Here is a 19,706-nt window from a genome sequence, read left to right on the forward strand (position 1 = left end):
TTAGTACAGAAAATTTTGAGCAAGAAATTACAAGGTTTAAGGTCATTTTGGGTGAAAGGCCAAACTTTTCTTGTATTTGTTGTAGACAAATTCATTATAAAAATCAGACCAGGTTAGTTGATCAATATTTAAAAAGTGAAAAGGAGAATAATAATCAGTGGAAGGAATTTGCAACTTATTTGTTGCTAGAGAATTGTTTTGATGTGGGTTCTGATCAACGTATTTGTAAATATTGTTGTAGTAAATGAAATGAAAACAAAATGCCTGCTAGAGCTGTACATAATAATCTTGAGTTGGTAAATATTCCTTCTGAACTTATGGATTTAAATACTTATGGCTCTATTCTTATTCAATGTGTGCATCCATTTCAGGCTATTGTTCATATAGAGCCTAAGACAGGGAAATTGCCTCCTTCAGATTTACAGAGAGGATTAAAGGGAAGAGTTGTATATTTGCCTCTAGATTTAAAGAAAAATATTGAAACAATTTGTGTAGAAATTGTGGAAGAGGAACCTCTAGTTATTCTAGTCAATGGCGTTCCTACAAAGAGTAAGAAAATCTGGCAAGAATTAGTGGATGTTAGGAAAGTGAAAAAGGCAACGTTGTATTTGGTAAAAAATAATCAATACTATAAAAATGTATATGTACGAGAAGAAACAACTGTAGAAGAGGACAGTGATTTGTTAACTGGACAAATTGAAAAAGTGGATGTGTCCAGAACTGAAGAAATGTATGAACATTATAGTGTGCATTCATTTTACTCGAAAGAAGTGATGGGGAATACTATTGATTTAATCCAAATGAAAAAAGCAAAAGGAAGTCCCATTAGTGTAGTGTAATATTCTACATGTGCTGTACCAAAAAGTACAGAACAAAAGAATTTAGGGCATCAATTCTTACGGTTTCAAACCCATCAATGTGGAAAATACTGTTGGCGAAAGTACAAATCTAAGGATAAGTTCTACACAAAATGTTGTTTTGGATTTCCACGTCCAGTAATATCAAAAGGAAGAGTGAACAATTTTATGTCATCTTTGCGACATACTGTCACAAGATAATCACCGAAAAATACCTACAACTTAAGAAGAATTGAAGAGTCAAAATACATAAATGACTATAACCCAGTCATTTTATGAATGTGGAATGCTAACATGGATATTCAATATGTTGCAGACAACTCCATTGCTGTGGCTCGATATGTAACTCGATATGGATCTGAAAAAACTGAACTAAAGGAAATGTGGGAAGAAATTTCTCATGAAAAGAGCCTAAGTAAGAAATTGTAGAGCTACAGTTTGAAGATGTTGTCTCATCGAGAAATTGGAGCATTTGAATGTTCAGATCGCTTATCATCTGCAAGTCTATACTCCAAATCTAGGACAATCATTTGGGTGAGTTTAGGTCTTGCAAGAACACAAAACCGAGTTTTGAAATCTGTACAAGAAATTGAGTATTTAGCAGAGAGAGAACCAGACAGTACAGATATTTTGAAGACAAATATGTTGGATACATACTATCCAAATAGAAGTAATCATCTTGAGAACGTTTGTCTCTATGAAGTACTGCAAAGCTATACTGTTAAGAGGAATATTACAGAAGATATCAATAAAGGAGTATATGCTGTGATTGGATCTGAAGGATGTTTAGTGAAACAAAGAAAAGGACATTTGATTAATCACCGAAAACTGAGTTGCTAAATTCCTGACAAAAGGGAGTTTTACTATTTAGCTCTTTTGCAACTCTTTAAGCCATGGCACACAGAACTGGAACTACTTGGAGATTTTGACAGTCATGAAGATTCCTTCAATGCAACTAAAAATACTTTAGAATGCCCTGTTTTTACTAATTATCTGAAAATGTTGAATGACGAAATACAGCAAGAAGCTACAATTGCAGCACAGATTGCTAGAGACAGTTCTCAAGTCAAAGTTCTGCTTCGTTGAGTCAGGATCCACTAGGAGAACCAATTATCCAAAATGAAGCAGCAACTGCCATGGATGAGGTGGAAAGAGCAATGCAACAAGCTCAATACCATGTAATAAACTTAGAAGAATTGGAAAAACAACTAAATGTTGAGCAAAAACAAATATATGATCAAGTGACAGAACAGATTGAGCATGGTTTATATCATGAGAAAAAAGAGTGTTCAGGTACGTCATTTAAACCTGTCCGATTGTACATGAGTGGAGAAGCAGGAACTGGAAAAAGTTTTCTAATTAAAGGAATTGCAACTTATCTACAGAAAAGAACAGAGTTGTCACTCTCTTGTGTTGTTACTGCTCCAACTGGATTGGCAGCACATATAATTAAAGGGATTACTTTACATTGTTTATTGATGCTGCCAAATGAGAATACCACAAGCTATCTGGAGAAGCTTGTTGTGAAGTTTCTAGAGTCTTGAAAAAAACTGAAACTTCTCATTATTGATGAGGTAAGCATGGTATCAAATTTAATGCTTGCCTTTGTGCATTTAAGAATGCAACAAATCCTTAAAACAGAGTATGATGTGTTATTTGGAGGCAAACACGTCATAATTTTTGGAGATCTACTACAACTAACTCCTGTGAAAGGACAGCCAGTATTTAACCCCTTCCATGCTGCTGACGGAACGGTTCCGTCATGCACTACGGGTGAGCTGTGCGGATGACGGAACCGTTCCGTCATGACTCCGCCCGCGCAAGGCGGAGTCAGCATGGGCGGGGAAAACCGCCCGCACGGAAGGGGTTAAAACAGTTACACACGAAGACACCAGAAAGTGCCTGGGAAGCATTGGAAATGTTAATATGTGGTCATATTTAGAATATACAGAACTCATTACAAATATGCGACAGGCAAAGGATGCTGATTATAAAAGTATTCTTGAAGATATAAGAATTGGAAAAGTGAGTGAACATGGCAAAGAAGCTTTACAGGCACGATTACTTTCAAATTTGTTTCCAAACGAAAATATTGTTCCAGAGAATATATATAGAAAAATTTCAGAAAAGAAATCAGTGATATGCTTAATGGCAACTCTGCAAGAATGTTCAATATTCAATGAAAAAATGTTGAAGTTAGAAAATAAAGACATTATAACACTGGAAGCTATTGATAGAATAAAGCATGAAGGAGCTAATATTATTTTGTAAGAAAAGTTGAAGTCAAAATTGGATTCTTTAGAGAAATCAATATCTAAAACTGCTGGTTTAGAAAAGAATCTATATGAATGTATAAATTGTCGGATAATTTTACGACGTAATTTACATGTGGAAAGAGGTTTAGTAAATGGAGCAATGGGTAATGTTGTTGATTTTGTAAATTACCCAAATAGAGATGACATTGAATTTTTGAAAATCAAATTTGATGAAATTGAAAAAGTACAACAATTGAGTCATTGTTCAGCTCGATTTTTGCTTGTAATAGATTTATATGTCCGCCGAAAACAGTTACCAGTTTGTTTGGCATATGCGGTGACTATTGATTAATCTCAAGGTTTAAGTGTAGATTGTGCTTTGGTGAATATTGGAAGTACTGTGTTTAAAGAGGGTATGGCATATGTTGCTTTATCTAGAGTCAGAACTTTTTCTGGATTATACCTGATTGATTCTGATGAGACAAAGATTAGGCAGATGTAAATTGTGTAAAAGAGTATAATAGGTTAAGAAGAGAACATGCTCCCAATTTAACTCAATATCCTTTATTTGAAAGCGTGTGGTAGGTCGAAAAAGAGGATATGAGAAAAATTGTAGCGAGGTTGTAGAGAAAAGAAAAAAAGTATATGAACCAAGCAAAACGAAAAATGATGCTATTGAAGAGATTGTTGGTTTTCAGTTTGAAAACAGTTCTGGTGTCAACTGCTATGCTAATGTAGTGGTTAATGTTGTTTTTTTTCTTGAAACTTTACAACAACAAATTGTTGAAAATCAGGACACAGATTTTGTTGTTTGTTGAATGAATTGTGTGTTTGAGAAATGTAGTAGTGATAAAACTAAAATAGAAAGTGTTTCTGATATTCGAAATGTTTTAGACATATGTTCTGGTTTAAATCAATTTTCACAGAATATTCAGAAAGATTGTCAGAAATTTCTAATGTATATGCTTGTTGTATTGTAAGATGAAGGTATAGATATTGAAAATCTTTTTGGCCTTTCTTATAAATGGCAACATGACTATGACAATTGTTCTTTTTCAAGTAGTACTAATATAGACACTGAAAGATTTATATATTTGACATTACCAGACTGCAAATCAGTGTCTTTTAATAATCTAGTTAGAGAAGCAAATCAAAACATGGTCTGTACCCGACAAAGGTTATCAACAATATTTATACACAGATATGGACAGTATGTAATTTTAATGCTGCAACGATTCAGACTTGAGGGAAAAAAAGTGACAACTTTAATAAAAAATGTTATGGCTTCTCAACTATCAATATCAGGAAGAACTTTTGTAACTGTAGTAATTATTTTTCATGATGGTCCTTCTACAACATCAGGACAGTACACAGCTTATTTAAAATGTACAAAAGGCTGGACTCATTGTAATGATACTCAATTGATTTTTAAACAACGTTGTAAATGTAAATGTAAATGTAGAGTATTTATATGGCGCACTTCTACCCGGAGGCCTCGTACCACTGTATTCATACCGCTGTGGAACCCATCCTGGCTTTCTTGTGAAATGTCCACTTCTGGGCACCCCCAAGGTGAAGCCAGGCATCCACAGCGCTGCTGGGGCCGTTGTGGAGATTAAGCAAGCTATTGCCCAGAGTCACAGAGTGGGACCCATGATTAGACTAGGCACCGAGGCGAGAATAATCAGGTCCGGGGAAATTGAGTCCAAGAGCCACCAGGGCGGGAATTGAACCCTGGTCCCGTGCCAGACCTCTGCATCAGGGTCTGCCGCTCTAACCATTTAGCCACACTTCTCCACGTCTGTCTTATGACTTACCAAATTCTTACCTAGTGTTTTTACAACCAAAATGTTAGGGAAAATATTTGGCCTGGGAAAAATGCTGCTGTTAAGAAAGAGTAGTCTGGTGTTGAAAAGTACTTTGTGAGTGAGGGTGATCAAGTTAAAAAAATTCTTGTAGTTGACGTAGAGGTATTGTAAGTGTATCAGATAGTGAGTTATGTGGCTATCACAGGAGATGTTGATCATCAGTGAGGCAGAGGTGTTTTAGATTTGTTGTAGTTGTTGTAGATGCTGGTGACATTTTTATTCCCTTGTAGAGGTTTCTTTTAATTGTATACAGCTCCTTACTAAGATAAAGGATGAGCAGAGTGTCATCGGCATACCAGATGATGTTGAGCTTCTGATAGCATGCTAGTTGTTTAAGGTTCTATGTCCATGATAAATAGCATAAATAGCATGATAAATAGCATTGGGTGGAAGTATAACCATTGTAAGATGGTACAAAAGATGTTGGTGCTTTTGATTCAGAAGGTTGGGAAAAAGAAGCTTAAGAGTACTATTAAGTAACTTCCAAACTGAGGATTTTACACATACTATTTGGCCATGCGGAAAAGTATCTGAAACAAAAAATGACTATTTTGGGTAAATGTTTGTACATAACTTTATTTAGAGTGTATGACAAAGAAGTAATAATGTTTTGTTACTTTGTGATTGTTTGAGATGTCCCATATTTACGTAAAAAATTTGGTGTTCGAAAAAAACATTTAAGATATGTTTTTTTCAAATTTTTACATTATTAATGAAAATGTTGAATGGGTTTTTTAAAGACATTCTTATTGATTGGCTTTTTTTTGCCCGCTGTTACATGATGAGTACTATTGAACTCACTGTTTTCAGGGAAATTCACTATATTCTGAGAACAGCAAAATAAGATTTATAACATATTGTACAAATTATTTTGTATTGTAAAATATATATTATAACTCAATTTTTTCTTCTCTTTCACATATACTATATTCATAAAAATGTATTATTAACTTTTCATTACTTATAAGGTAAGTAAGACAAACAAAAAATACTTTTTCATTGCTCTCTTACTTCTCTTTCCCTCTTTCCCTTTCTTCACTCACTCCCTTACCCCCCTTCCTTTACTCATCTTACTCCCCTTCTCTCACTCTCCTAACTCCCCTTCATTCACCTTTACACTCCTTCTCTCACCATCAGTACCCTTCCCTCACCCTCACTCACCTTCTCCTGCTCCGTCTTTCCCCTCTCTGTCCCTAACTTCTCTTTCCTTTCTTACTCCATCACTACCCTTCTCTTGCTCTATCCCTCAATCTCTTCTCACTCTCTTTCCCTTCACACCATCCCTCACTCACTTTCACTCACTCCCCTTCTCTCACTCCCTCGCTTCCTTTTGCTCACTCCCCTTCCTTTATTCCCTCCCTAACTCCCCTTTCCTCCATCTGTCTCTAAGTCTCTTCTTCTGTCTCAGTCACTATAACTGCCTCACTCCCTCACAGTCCCTCACTCTCCCTCTCTTTCTCTCTCTCACTGTCTCTCTCTCTCTCCACCACTCTTCCTTTTCTTTCCTCTCTCTTTCCATAAATCCTTCTCTCTCACTCACTACTTTTTCCTCTCTCTTAATATGCTTCTTATTCCCTCACTCCCCTCCCCTTAACACTCATATCCTTTCTCTCACTGTCACTGCCCTTCACTCAATCTCACTCCTCTTCCCCTACTTGATGTTCTCCTCTCTGTGCATCACTCCCATTCCCTTTCTCCTGCTCCCATTTCCTCACTCCACCTCACTTTCTTTCCCTCCCTCCATCCGTCAGTCCCCTTCCCTCACTACCCTTTCATCACTCCCTTTTGCTAACTCCCCTTTCTTTAGTCCCTCACTCCCCTTCACTCCATTTCTCTCTCCCTCTCTCCCTCTGTCTCACTCAGTCTAACCGCCTCACTCCCTCTCAGTCACTCGCTCTCCCTCTCTTTCTCTCTTACTCTCTCCCTCTCTCTCTCTCCCTCACCCTTCCTCTATTTCCCTTTCTGTTTCCTTCAATCCACCTTTATCCCTCAGCCCCCTTTACTCTCTCTTAATCTCCTTTGTTCTCTCTCATTCCCCTTTCATCACCCTCATACCCCTTCTCTCACTGTTGCTGCCTTTCACTCACCCTCATGACTTTTCCCTCACTCCCCTTCCCTCACTCCCCTTCCTTCACTCCTCTTTCCTCACTCCTCACTTCATCTCACTTACTCCCCTTCGTTCACTCCCTCCCTCAATTTGTTTCATCCATGTTTCTCTCCCTGTCTCCCTCTGTCTCACTCACTCTAACTGCCTCACTCCTTCTCAGTTCCTTGCTCTCCCTCTCTCTCACTCTCTCCCTCTCTCTCCCTTACCCTTAATCCCCTTTCTTCTCTCTTTCTATCACTCCTCCTCTCTCCCTCACTCACTTTCCCTTTCCCTTTTCTTCCTTCTCCCTCATTCCCCTTCCCTCACCCTCATATCCCTTCCCTAACTGTCACTGCCCTTCACTCACCGTCACTCCCCTTAACTCACTCCACTTCCTCCTGTCTGTATCTCACACCCCTTCCCTTTGCCGCTCCCTTTCCCTCACCCCCCTAACTCTCCTTCCCTCACTCCATTCCTTACTCCCCTTCGATCTACCTCAACCCCATTCTCTCACTTTCCCTTAACCCCTTTTTCTCATCCTCATACCCCTTCCCTCACCGTCACTCCACTTCTCTTACCTTCACTCCCTTACCCTGCTCTACTTCCCCATCTCTGTCACTTACTCCCCTTCCCTGTCTCCGTAACCCGCTCCCTTCTCTCACTCCCCCACTCTCCTTTCCTTACTGCCCTTCCCTTACTCTTTCACTCCCCTTACCTCAATCCCCTACCCTTAGTCCCCTTCTTTCAGTCACTCTTTCACTCCTCTTTCCTCACTCACCATACTCCCCTTTCCTCACTCATTCCCTCAGTCCCTTCCTCCCCTTCAATCAGTCATTTCAGTCATTCATTTATACACTACACATTCATTCAAAAAAAGTATGACACCGTATATAAGAAATATAGCTCTTCTTGGAGAAGTGAAGTTAGTTCTTAGAAGAACTGTTTTCTTTGTCTTTTTTTGTTTTAATTTTTTTAGTTTTTTTGAACAATTTTATATATTTTTGGGATTTTCTGTAACAAAAAAAAAAACAGGTAACCAAAAACTGCTCAACAGGAACAGGAACAAAAATAAAAAACAAAAAAAATTGACAGCAGGAGCATCTGTGCTGCCTCTTCTTTGCCACGATTAAATCAATGCTTTGCTCTCCATAGCATAACATTTTGTTGCAATAGTTGCAAAGTATGTGTAAGTCTGCAAAATCTGGCCGGATATCTGGACGAGCAGAAATGGTGATGCTCCCGGTGCTGATGTAGAGGTGCTGGGGACAGCAGCTGGAGGATTGTCCCTCCGATGTGCAGTAGAAGCTCGAGCATAGTTATTAGGGTGCAATTTTTGAACATGGCGAGTCATGCTTGCAATCCCAAAAGAATAATGCTTGCAGGGATCTCCTCTTGAGAGAGTGGTGTCACAAATTTTGCATGTGACTTTAGAAGCATTAACTTTCTTTTGGCCTTCTGGATAAGAGAAGAATTGTCATACAAAATGTTCCTTTGTTTTCTTCTGTGGTGGATTCTCTGGTACAAACTCCACCTCAGAGTCAGATGAAGACTGGTGTTTTTGCTGTTCTGCCATTGTAAAAATGGTTTTGAGCACGATGAGATCTCTTCAGATGTTTCTCCCAGGAAAGTGAAAGAGATAGTGAGGGTAGTGGGTGGGGTGTTTGAAGATTTGGAAAAGAAACTTCTATGAACCAATCAAAAGTGTTGTTTTCAAGTCACATCACTTTACGTGCGCGCAGGGTGCGCGCACGGAGCAAAAACGGAGCCCGCACGAGTCTCATATGAATGACGTTATACCTGATTTTCGTAAATGCGTTTAAAGCTAATATACAGTTCTTAAAAGTCAAAAATACTATTTTTACAGATATGTCAGATAATGTCTTGGGTTATTATGTACATTATATTTGGGGATGAACTTATCCATTCTTAATTTTATTATGGACTTGTATAGAGATGCGGGGGCCAGGGTGCAGTATGGACAGAGAGGGGAATGCTCCCCAAGATTCACCATCGCTAGAGGAGTGAGGCAGGGGTGCATACTTGCCCCCTGCTTTTCTCTCTTTATATAAATGCTGTTGGGGACTGCTTGCGGACTGGGGAAAGTGACTACCCCAAGGTGGAGGGTCATGCCGTCCCAATCTTGTTATATGCCGATGATGCGGCTATATTGTCTCAAACTAGGTTGGGGCTGCAAAGGGCTGTCACCAAATTCACTCAATTCATGCGAGAAAAGGGTCTCAAAGTAAACATCGGCAAGACTTTTTCCCTGGCATGTAGTAAAGGTTTTAAGAAAATTCCATGTCCGATATTCATTGAAGGACAGAAAATAGACACCATAGAGCAATTTCCTTATCTGGGTATCTACTTTCATAGAAAGGTGACCTGGCAGTCTGCTGTAAAAGCCAGTAAGCTTGCCTTCATTAGAGCGATTGGGGCTTTGCGAGATTTTACAAGCAAAATAGGGGGGAGACCAGTCAAGCAGCTTATCACCATCTACAAAGCCAAATGTGTATAGACGGAAATTTATGGGGCTGGTCTTTGGGGGATTGACACTATAACATCCATCCAGAAAGTTGAAAACCAGTTCCTAAGGTATCTGTTAGGGATGCCGAAATCAACATCTACCTATATGATTCATATAGAGTTGGGCCTACCGTTCATTTCTGATGTAATTAAGTCTGAGCCTGTCCTCCTATGGCATAAGATTTGGCCCACTACAGAGACATCCTTTAACCGAGAAATGATCATTGACAGTCAAAAACTTGAAGGGGTTAAAAACATAAAATGGCTGTCATACGTTGAAAGATTCTGTTCTGAAATTGGCCGCTCAGACTTTTTTACTGATCCTCTGAGTCTGGAGTATATTACCAGGAAAGCCTTGAGAAAGCTCCTCATGGATCATCTAGAAGCGAAAAGATGGTCTATCCAAAAAACTAACAAAACTGTTTTGGATTTCCAAAGGATCACCTTGTCTCAGGGATTACAACTATACCTTTTTTCGGACATTACCTGTTTTACTAGAATGCTCCTCTCCAGACTTAGACTGGGTTCTTTCTTTCGGCTTATTACTTTCCCCTCCTGCAATGACTGGTCCCGAAATCTGCCCCCTTGCCCATGCGATGACATTTCACCCCAATCCAATATCCATCCCATATTGTTTTGTAAATACTACTTAGTTCCGAGAAAAACTTTATTGAGACCAATATTGAAGACCTGGGGTCTGCTTTCCTGTAAAGAAGCTTTTGACCGTTTAAAACAACTGGAAAATCGGGATGTGATATCTATCATGGGAAATTTCTTAAGAATGCTGTTAAAATTTAGGAACTCACTACGAAGGGACATTTGAAGTGCCGTAAATTACTCATTGCTTCTTCTTTTTTATATAAACACTGTTTTAACTGAAAATGTTAAACCTTTTTGCTTTCTGAACTTATGTTTCTCTCTTGGGGTTCACATTTGCTTTTTAACTTTTTACCAATTGTTAATCTTTTATAAATTGATAAATGTAATGTATGCTTTTATGATATCATCGAGATAATCGAATAAAGCTTATTTGATTTGATTTGATTTCATGTACATTATATTTACAGAAATGTATTTTTGGAATGTAAAATTTTTCGTGGAGTGCATGCAGCTTGCGCGCATGAGTGCGAATACCGTGCGCACATGCGTGCGAACAACGTGTGCGCACCTTTAAAAAACACAAAAAAAGGCCAGAATAATTGAAAAAATCAAAAATTTGTAAATAATAATACATAAGTCAAAAGTAAAATTTTAATATTGTAAAAAATATAGAACATTTGTATAATAACAAATAAATATATTAATTGATACATTGTAAAATTAGCATTTAAAAAACCTTTGAAATTCACATAAAAAATCAGAGGTTTCAAACACATTATAGTTAGGGATTAGCATTTAAAAAACCTTTGAAATTCACCCAAAAAACCATAGGTTTTACACCAGTTATAGTTAGCTGGACATTTTACTCATACAAAACCATTGAAATTCCCCCGCTATAGTTAATTGTACTCACTATAACTCGCGCGCCCGCAATCCACTGCTGATGATGTCACATATTACATCATTCATGACATGGTCCGTGACATCAATGATGACATCTCAAATGACATCATCCAGTGAATGTGGTTTGCTTTGATATTTAAATTGCATTATATATATATTTTTTTTATTTATTCATGCAGAAATACATAAGTCGGTTGGTACAGAAACACAAAAGGAAAAACAGCAAAAAGGAAAACAATTTTGTCGAACAAGTACATCTCTAAATCTTGGCATTTTGAATCATACAATACAAAAATGTAAATGAACAGAATTGTATAGGAGAACAGAAATAGGAAAAAGAACCTGTTGCTAAGTATACTTTTCAGGGAGGCAATCTAAATTACATCCAACACGAAATTATACATAATCTAGATAAATCCCCCCGTTTACATCTCCAGATAATTTGTAACTAACCCCCAAATCTGTTCCCCGAGCTTCTTTCTGCGGGAGCTCTTTAACACCTTGGCTGCTAAGGGGTTTTCCCGCTGTGCACTGGAAAATGAAGAATGTCAGGGATCATGACAAGGTCAACTCGTCATAAGCACAGCCCAGGTAAAACCCATGACGAGTTGACCTTGTCATTAGCATGGAAGGGGTTAAGGCATAGAGACTATGCTCCATATTGTGTATCGAAAAAAAGCGAGACCGACAGGCTTCAAAAGCGGGCGGTTCTTGTTGCAACCATGCAGATGCAATACATAACCTGTACACTGCGGTTACTAAAAAGATAAGTTTAACATGTTTCTTCGGGATGCTAGTACTCACTGTGCCCATTTCAACACCCAATAATATCTGCGTTGCTGATAATTGTATCTGACTACCCACTATTGCCGAGACACATTTTTCTATCTGAGACAACAAGGGAGCTAACACAGTGCATGTACAAAAGATATGAACATCATCCGCTGAGGTGAACCCACACCAAAAGCATTTACCTATTGCATCTCCGGACCATTTGGACACCTTATCTGGGGTATAGTATAGATAATAGATTGATTTGAAATGTTGAGCCACCAACTTTGCAGACAAGAATACATCTTTGGCCATAACTAATGAAGTTTCTATTTGAATGTCCTATCTGCCTAGTTTAGCACACCATTTACTGTTCTGTTGCTCTAGATCATTTTCTTTAGTGTCTAACAAATGTTTATATAATACTCCAATCCTTACCCCTTTCATAATGTCTTCAATCAGAGAATTCGGTTTAAAGTTACCTCCCAAACCCATTAAATAGTTACGAAACTGTAGGTATTTTGCAAAATGGTCTCTAGGGAGAGAATATTGTTCTTGTAATTGTTCAAAAGATTTACAATAACTAGCATCATACAAATCCCCCACCACTCTAATGCCTTTCTCCCTCCAATTGAGTACAATTCTATCCCACACGTCTAAAGGTAGAAAAAACGATGATGAAAATGGAGTGTACCACGTTATTTTCCCAAGGCCCAGTAGCCTCCTAACTATATGCCAGACCTTATATGCAGCTGTCATTGTCTTAAAAGGGTGCGTTTGTAGTAGCTTTATTCTAAATACTTAAATAAACAGTTTTTAACTTTTACCCCCAGCAACATTTGGTAGATCGATGGACAATCTGCAGGTCTTGCTGGATCTTCGCCGGTTAATAGAATTCCCATTCCTTGCAACATACACGCATAATAATAAAGTGTGAAATCCAGAACCGACCAACCCCCCACATTTCTAGGCAGAATCATGAAACACCTAGCCCTTCTAGCCTTCCCTCCAGACCACATAAAACGCATACATAGTGTCTGCAGTTGTTCCAAGCTGGTCTTAGGGACTTCTAGGGGTATACATCGGAAAAAATATAAAATTTGAGGCAGAATCAGCATTTTTAATAGGTTACAACGACCTACTAATGAAAGATGTAAACATTCTGCCTGATCTACTTTTTTCCGAACACTAACTAAGAGCTGATCCCAATTGCCTTTAACTAAAGAAGTTGTACAGGCTTGCAACTTGACTCCAAATATACCACCTCCTGACATAGGGGCCCATTAGGATGGCGGGCGCATTGCCTCCGCCAGGGTAGCGGTGGCTACCGCCACCCTGGAGGAGGCAATCCGCCCGCCATCCTTCCCTGCATTCCCCCCGCCATATTACGATGGCGGAGGGGACCGCAGCGGTGACAAACACCGCCCGCATGTTTTCCGCCCCGGTCGCCTTGCAGCCGGGGCGGAAAACCAGTAACATGGTAGCGGTGTCTGTTAGACACCGCCCGCCATATTACAATGGTCTGGTCTCAATGCCTTTCCGTGGCGGTAATGCCGCCACGGAAAGGCATGCGGTGTTCACTCTGGGGGCCCCCTGTGGGCCCTCAGAGTGAAGTACAGGTGGGGGGTGCACATGGGGGGGTACCTATGGTACCCCCTTCATTTGCATATACAAAGCGGCAGGCACCGCGCGGTGCCTGCCGCTTTGTATATGCAAATGCTGACAAGCATTTCTAGCATTGTGGCGGGCGGTGCTGAGCGCTCCGCCCGCCACAATGCTAGAAATGCCACTGTGGCGGGCACATCCTAATGCCACCCCCGGGACCCCCGCTCTTATGGCGGGCGGTCCCATTCTCCGCTAGGATGACGGGCGGCATCCTAATAGGCCCCATAGTCTAGGATCAGTGTAGCTTGGTATATTTATACTAAGTAGCTGGGTTTTTGCTGAATTTAATTTGTATCCCGATGATTTACCAAATTCTAGGGCCAAATGCTCCATAGCCTGCATTGCCATGTTAGGTTTAGACGTGGCCACTGCCACGTCGTCAGCATATGATAGCACCTTAACCTGATATATATGTACCTTTAGCGGAGTAATATTAACATTAGAATCCAGCATTCTTAAAAAAGGCTCAATGTATAGAGCAAATAGTAAGGGGGAACAGGGACACCCCTGTCTGGTCCCCCTACCTATTTGTACTACCGCCAATTCCCGGCCCATGGTGCTGATCCGGGCTACCGGTTGCTGATACAAAACCTGTACTGATTTGATAAATTCAGGGCCGAAACCTCGACTCTTCAAGTTATCCCACAGAAAAGACCAAGCCACGCGGTGGAAAGCCTTCTCGGCGTCCAATAAAATTAAACAAAAGGGTTCCCTGGTTACCTTAGCATAATCAAGTAGTGTTATCACTCTTCGAACATGATTAGTAGTACTACGTTGAGGAATAAACCCATGCTGTATTTTTGAAACCAGACCCGAAATAACCTCAGAAATCCTTTTCGCTAAAATCTTCGAGTAAATTTTACCGTCTACATTTAGGAGCGATATAGGGCGATATGATCCCGGTAGATTAAGTGGCTTGCCCTTTTTATGAAATACCACTATAGTCGCTTCTTGCCAAGTTTTAGGGGCAGAGCCTTTCTGTGCTGCAAGTATCGTTGCTAGGAGGTCCTTTTTTAGGAGTGCGAAAAACATTTTATATATTTCTAAGTGTAATTTATCTGGGCCAGCAGCCTTGCCCAGTGCCAGTCCGTTTACCGCTGATTCTAATTCCTCCAGAGTGATAGGCGCATCTAACATTACCCTGTCCTCGTCCGAAAAGGTCTTTCAGACAATGTTGGCTAATCAAAGATGCAGAGTTACCATCATTATACACATCCCCCTGATAAAGTAGCTCATAGAACTGCCTAAATATCTCCAAAATGCCCTGTTCATCCTTAACAGGGTCACCTTTATAATCTAGTATCTCATCGATCCACTGGGTTGCCGCTTTTGCTCTTAATCTTTGGGAGAGGCATCTTCCACTTGCCTCGCCATATTCATAATGACTTTGTCTTTTAGCAAAAAATTTTTTAGCTGCTTCTAAGACCACCTCAGATTGATTCTTGCCTTCAGACGCGCTACTTCATTGATCTCTGCATCAATATTAATCCCTGCCTGTATCCCTACCATAAGCGCCTCTTCGGCCGTGATCAGCTCTTGATACAAGGCCTTTATTTCTACCGATTGTTTTTTTTGATTATACAAACCCCAACTCAATACTTCCCCATGAAAAGCAACCTTAAAACAATCCCACACACACCCTACATTACTACTCCCCCGATTAATGTTGAAAAAAGTTGCAATCCACTCCTTCATGTGTTCAATAAAGAGTTGTTCAAACAATAATATACGATCAAAAGAGAACTGTCGTGGGCGTTCACTAGAAATGATACTAGATAGCATCAATACAACTGGCCCATGGTCTGATGTCACTCTAGGATATACTTGGATTGCAGCTTGATTCAACATCAATATAGAAACAAAGAAATAGTCTAATCGAACCAATGTGCTATGTGGAAAAGAAAAGAAAGTATACCCAGGTGACCCGCTTCTTAGAACCGACCAAGCATCTACCAATCCATGGGCTCCCAGAAGTAGCTGTAGTGCTTTGAATACTTTCGGTTTCCTGCCTGTATATCTCGCCTTCTCATTATTTAGCACATTAGGTGCTAAGTTTATATTGAAATCACCGCACATAATCAGTGGTGTGGGCCAAGCTGCCAACTCAGCATTTAAAAAATTAAGAATTTCTGCTTCGTCTAGGTTTGCTCCATTTACAACACACACAGTAACTTTAATGTTACCCACCACACATTCTGCTATTGCCCAGCGTTCCAGCCTATCAGATTGCGCCCTCCCTCTGGTAGCTATATGAGTCTTGGCAAGAATTGCGACCCCTCTGGCCGCTCCTGAATATTTAGTACAAGCTATTAAATTGAGCCCCAGTTCTGTTAACAGATGTCTCTTAGACCAAGCCACATGGGTCTCTTGTAGGCATATGATGTCACATTGCAAAGCCCGAATCACTTGTGTAACTCTGCATCTTTTCTCCAGTGAATTCAACCCCCTGACATTCAATGTGCTAACCCTTAGACTCCTACCTGCCATTTCGCCACTTCAGATTTTGCATCTTTGCTCCAAATAAATTTCACCAATTGCTCCCCTACATCAACAAAATACAGGTTTCTTCTCAACCCTAACTCATGTGTTATTTTCTTTTTTCTCCCCATTCCCCACTCCCCCACTTAACCCCTCCCCACCAGAACCCACCCTCCCACCCTCGACACCACCCTTCACGAGGCTTAAGGACCATGTCCTCTGTGATGTAGAAATGCCTTCACTGCGTGTCACGACTCCCCTTCTCCCCCCATTTTTCCCCCCTTTTTTCTTTTTCTCTCCTCTCCTCTCCTCTCCCCTTTCCCTCCCAAACTCATAATCAGCAGCTTTACTTCAGGCTGATTATATCCACCTTAGAATGTCCTTCATAAATAGCTATTCCAGAAAAAATCTACAACACATCATAAATGAGTAAATTTCTCTCAAACACATATAGTCAGAGGTCCCTGACCTCTATCTAATCATTCCATTATCTTTATAATATTCTTTGTAGTATTCAGTGGTGTTCAGGCCCTTAAACCCAGGGCACCAATTGCCTACTTGATATACCAATTTCCTATGCTAACTCCTAAATCGATGGGGCAAGATGGCGGCCGCTGCTGTGGCCGGTGAAGTGCTGTGAAGCTGCGCTCCACATGACTCCCCAGTAATCCCCCCGCACTAAAGTCTTTTTTTTGCAACTCTTACCTGATGGACGGCGGCGTTGGTGGCATCGTATCAAAGACACCGATATTGTTGTCTTCCTTCGTTGCGGAGAACTCGGTGTTGTAAACGAGTGGTTTCTGACGCATGGAGCACGGACTACGGGGCTGTCGGAAAAAACAGAGAGGCGGCTGGAGCTGCTGAGGAGGCGGCCCTCGAAGTGAGCTGGAGGGTTCGGCCGGTAACCGCCAAACACCCAAACACGCTGCAGCTGTGCTAGAGTCGAGTGAAAAGCTCGGCTCACGCGAAGACTAGGACATTGTTTGACACTTTTTGACTGAGAATTCTACCCACCTTGGAATATTGCCGGCGGTAGCGACTTGGTACTACACGAGGAGAGGTTCATGGACTTACAGACCCCGGTGAGCTACACTGGAGGGGGTAAAAAGTAATTAGTGCTGCTGCATATCTGCTATATACACTTTAAGCATAAGATTCCACTGAAAATTACAAGTGGTGAAAACGCCTAACTGTTTTGAGGATTTGGGAAAAGTGCCCCACGTGGTGAAAAAGGTCTAACTGCTTTGAGGTTTGGGGAAAGAGCCCCTGCAGTTATATTCGCGTCTGCCCATTTTGGCAAATATAAATATAATGGCGAAGGGTAGAGGTGGCATGAGGAATCGCGGTGCAGCGGCTAGTTCAGCCCCCTTGAATACTCAAACGGAGGGGAATGCAGCAGGGAATATCGCTGATGATCCATTACAGTGCTCTAATGGAGATGGAACTTTTGGGGTCAGCACCTAATGTTGTACATTCGAAGGGGAAGATGCATCACCCATATTGACGACCCCCAGTGTTCAACCATCCCAGAAAAATGCCACAAAACTCTCAAGTAAAGGCCCACAAGACGGGGCAGTGAGACAGCGAGTTGTCCCGGCAATTTTCAATAAAAAAAATAACAAATCCAAAGTAGATGCATCTAATGTGGAACCTCATAATGATCAAATGATGGCTGGACTCCAGAACGATACGCAGCAAACTCCGCTGCCTGATAATTGTCCACTTGTAATTTGTCAGCTCGAATCAACAGAGGAAACTGAAATAGAAATAGTTAATAGTGAAGATGGCGCAGATAACATTACAGGGCTAGCTATCAATCTGGAGGCTGAGGGTGGCAATGGGTCAGAATATGCAGGCTCGGACGGAACATTTTATTCAATGTCGGATCTGACCTCTCCATCCAACAAGGAAAATGAAGGAAATGATGAGGACAGCCTAAGCAACCTAGGAGATTGGGGGACAACGCCAGATGAGGAAGAATAGGATGGCTATGAACATGGTGTAACATGCGAGACAGTCAGGAAGATGCCAGAAGTGGCAGGAAATGAAAGCCAGAATCAAGGCACCCCATGAGCCCAGTTTAACTTGGAGGAAGAGGAGATAAATGAAGATGCAGTCTCCTTAGGTCTGATATACAAAAGCGTAATGGCTCATCGGAATGAGACTAGGGCTGAAGGGCTGCGGACACAAGGAGCGGTGAAAAAGCTGCAGAATACAGTAAGGCGCCTAGTGAAAACTTGCACTGAGGTAACCACCAGGGTGACGGAGGTGGAACAACGAGTCTCCTCAATGGAAGATAGCCTGGGAAAACAGCAGTCGGCTATTGAAATACTACAAAAATCAAACTTGGACATAGACTGGAAACTTACTGACCTTGAGAATCGCGCTAGGCGCAATGATCTACGCGTTCTGGGCATTCCGGAAGGTAAAGAGGGATCGGATCCCCGTAGGTTCATTATACAGATGTTCAGTGAGGCCTTTCCGAAATTGAAATCCTGGAATTTTGAAACTGAAATCATACGCGCACATAGGTTTTCTTTTGTGAATCGTCGGCATGACAACGGACAGAAAGCATACCCAAGGGCCATCTTGATCTGCTTAAATAACTTTCTTCTGAGAGAGCCTTTGTATGAATTTGCACGTCCAGTGAAAAGGAGGAAGGCGGCTGGGTGTGAGTTTTTTGTTCGTCCAGACTTTTGCCCAACAACCGTGAATGAGAGATGGCAGATGCGGAAGTTAATTGCATCATTCCAGGCAAAAGGCGCTCAATGTTTTTTACTCAACCCAGCCAAATTGAAGACTATTTTTAGAGATCAAACGAGATACTTTACTTCTGGGTGTGAGGCTCAGGTATACTTGAATCAAATGGATAAACAAGTGAAAACTTAATCTCAACTAGTGAACTCTCTGAAATAGACCATAAAGGACACATCGCAATTGTGAGAGGGAATCTGATTTAGGAGGGTGAATATGGGTGGTCAGGGGTGTAGGAGGTATAACGTTGTGTTGTGTTGTTTTGCTCCTAAACTATAGGCTATAGTACATTAGGAGTTTTGTCCTCCCTTACTTTATTTTAGGTTAAATAAAATCGATTAAATATGCATTATAAATACACTACTTTGCATTGAAGAATGATTGGATATATAAATATAAATGTGTGGATGGTTGATTTAGTAACAGTGTCTGATTATTTGCTTGACTATTTTGTAGAGTCTCACTATATATAATGTGTAGTTACTAAACTGTGTGAAAATCTTTATTGCTTTGTCCTAATTGCTATGTTAAAGACTATGTTTGCAATTGGTTTCTTAACTGAGGATTTGTATGGGTAAATGAATGTCTATGTGGTTTGGTGGGGGGGGTGTGATTGCCCAAAAATGTGTGAATAGTTCATTCAGTAGGTATATGAGGTTAAGACTAAATGTTATAACAGTTATTTCGGTGAGCGTATATGTTTATGGGTGTGGTGGTGATGAAATATTTCTCTCAATGGCACATCTCCATTAAAATTGAATAAAAAGGCAGTGTATGTGACAGTTATATCTAATTAGGTGTGCCTAAGACTAAGTGACTGCATGAGTCACTATATGGATAACTGTATACTTGTAATAGTGATTTTATAACACACAAATAGATGAAGTGGTGTTTGTATAAGTGTGTAGATGAGTAAATGTAAGTATAATCAATTGTTTGCATAAGT

The sequence above is a fragment of the Lissotriton vulgaris genome, chromosome 3_1 (assembly GCF_964263255.1).
Source record: "Lissotriton vulgaris chromosome 3_1, aLisVul1.2, whole genome shotgun sequence".
NCBI classification, from domain to species: Eukaryota; Metazoa; Chordata; class Amphibia; order Caudata; family Salamandridae; genus Lissotriton; species Lissotriton vulgaris.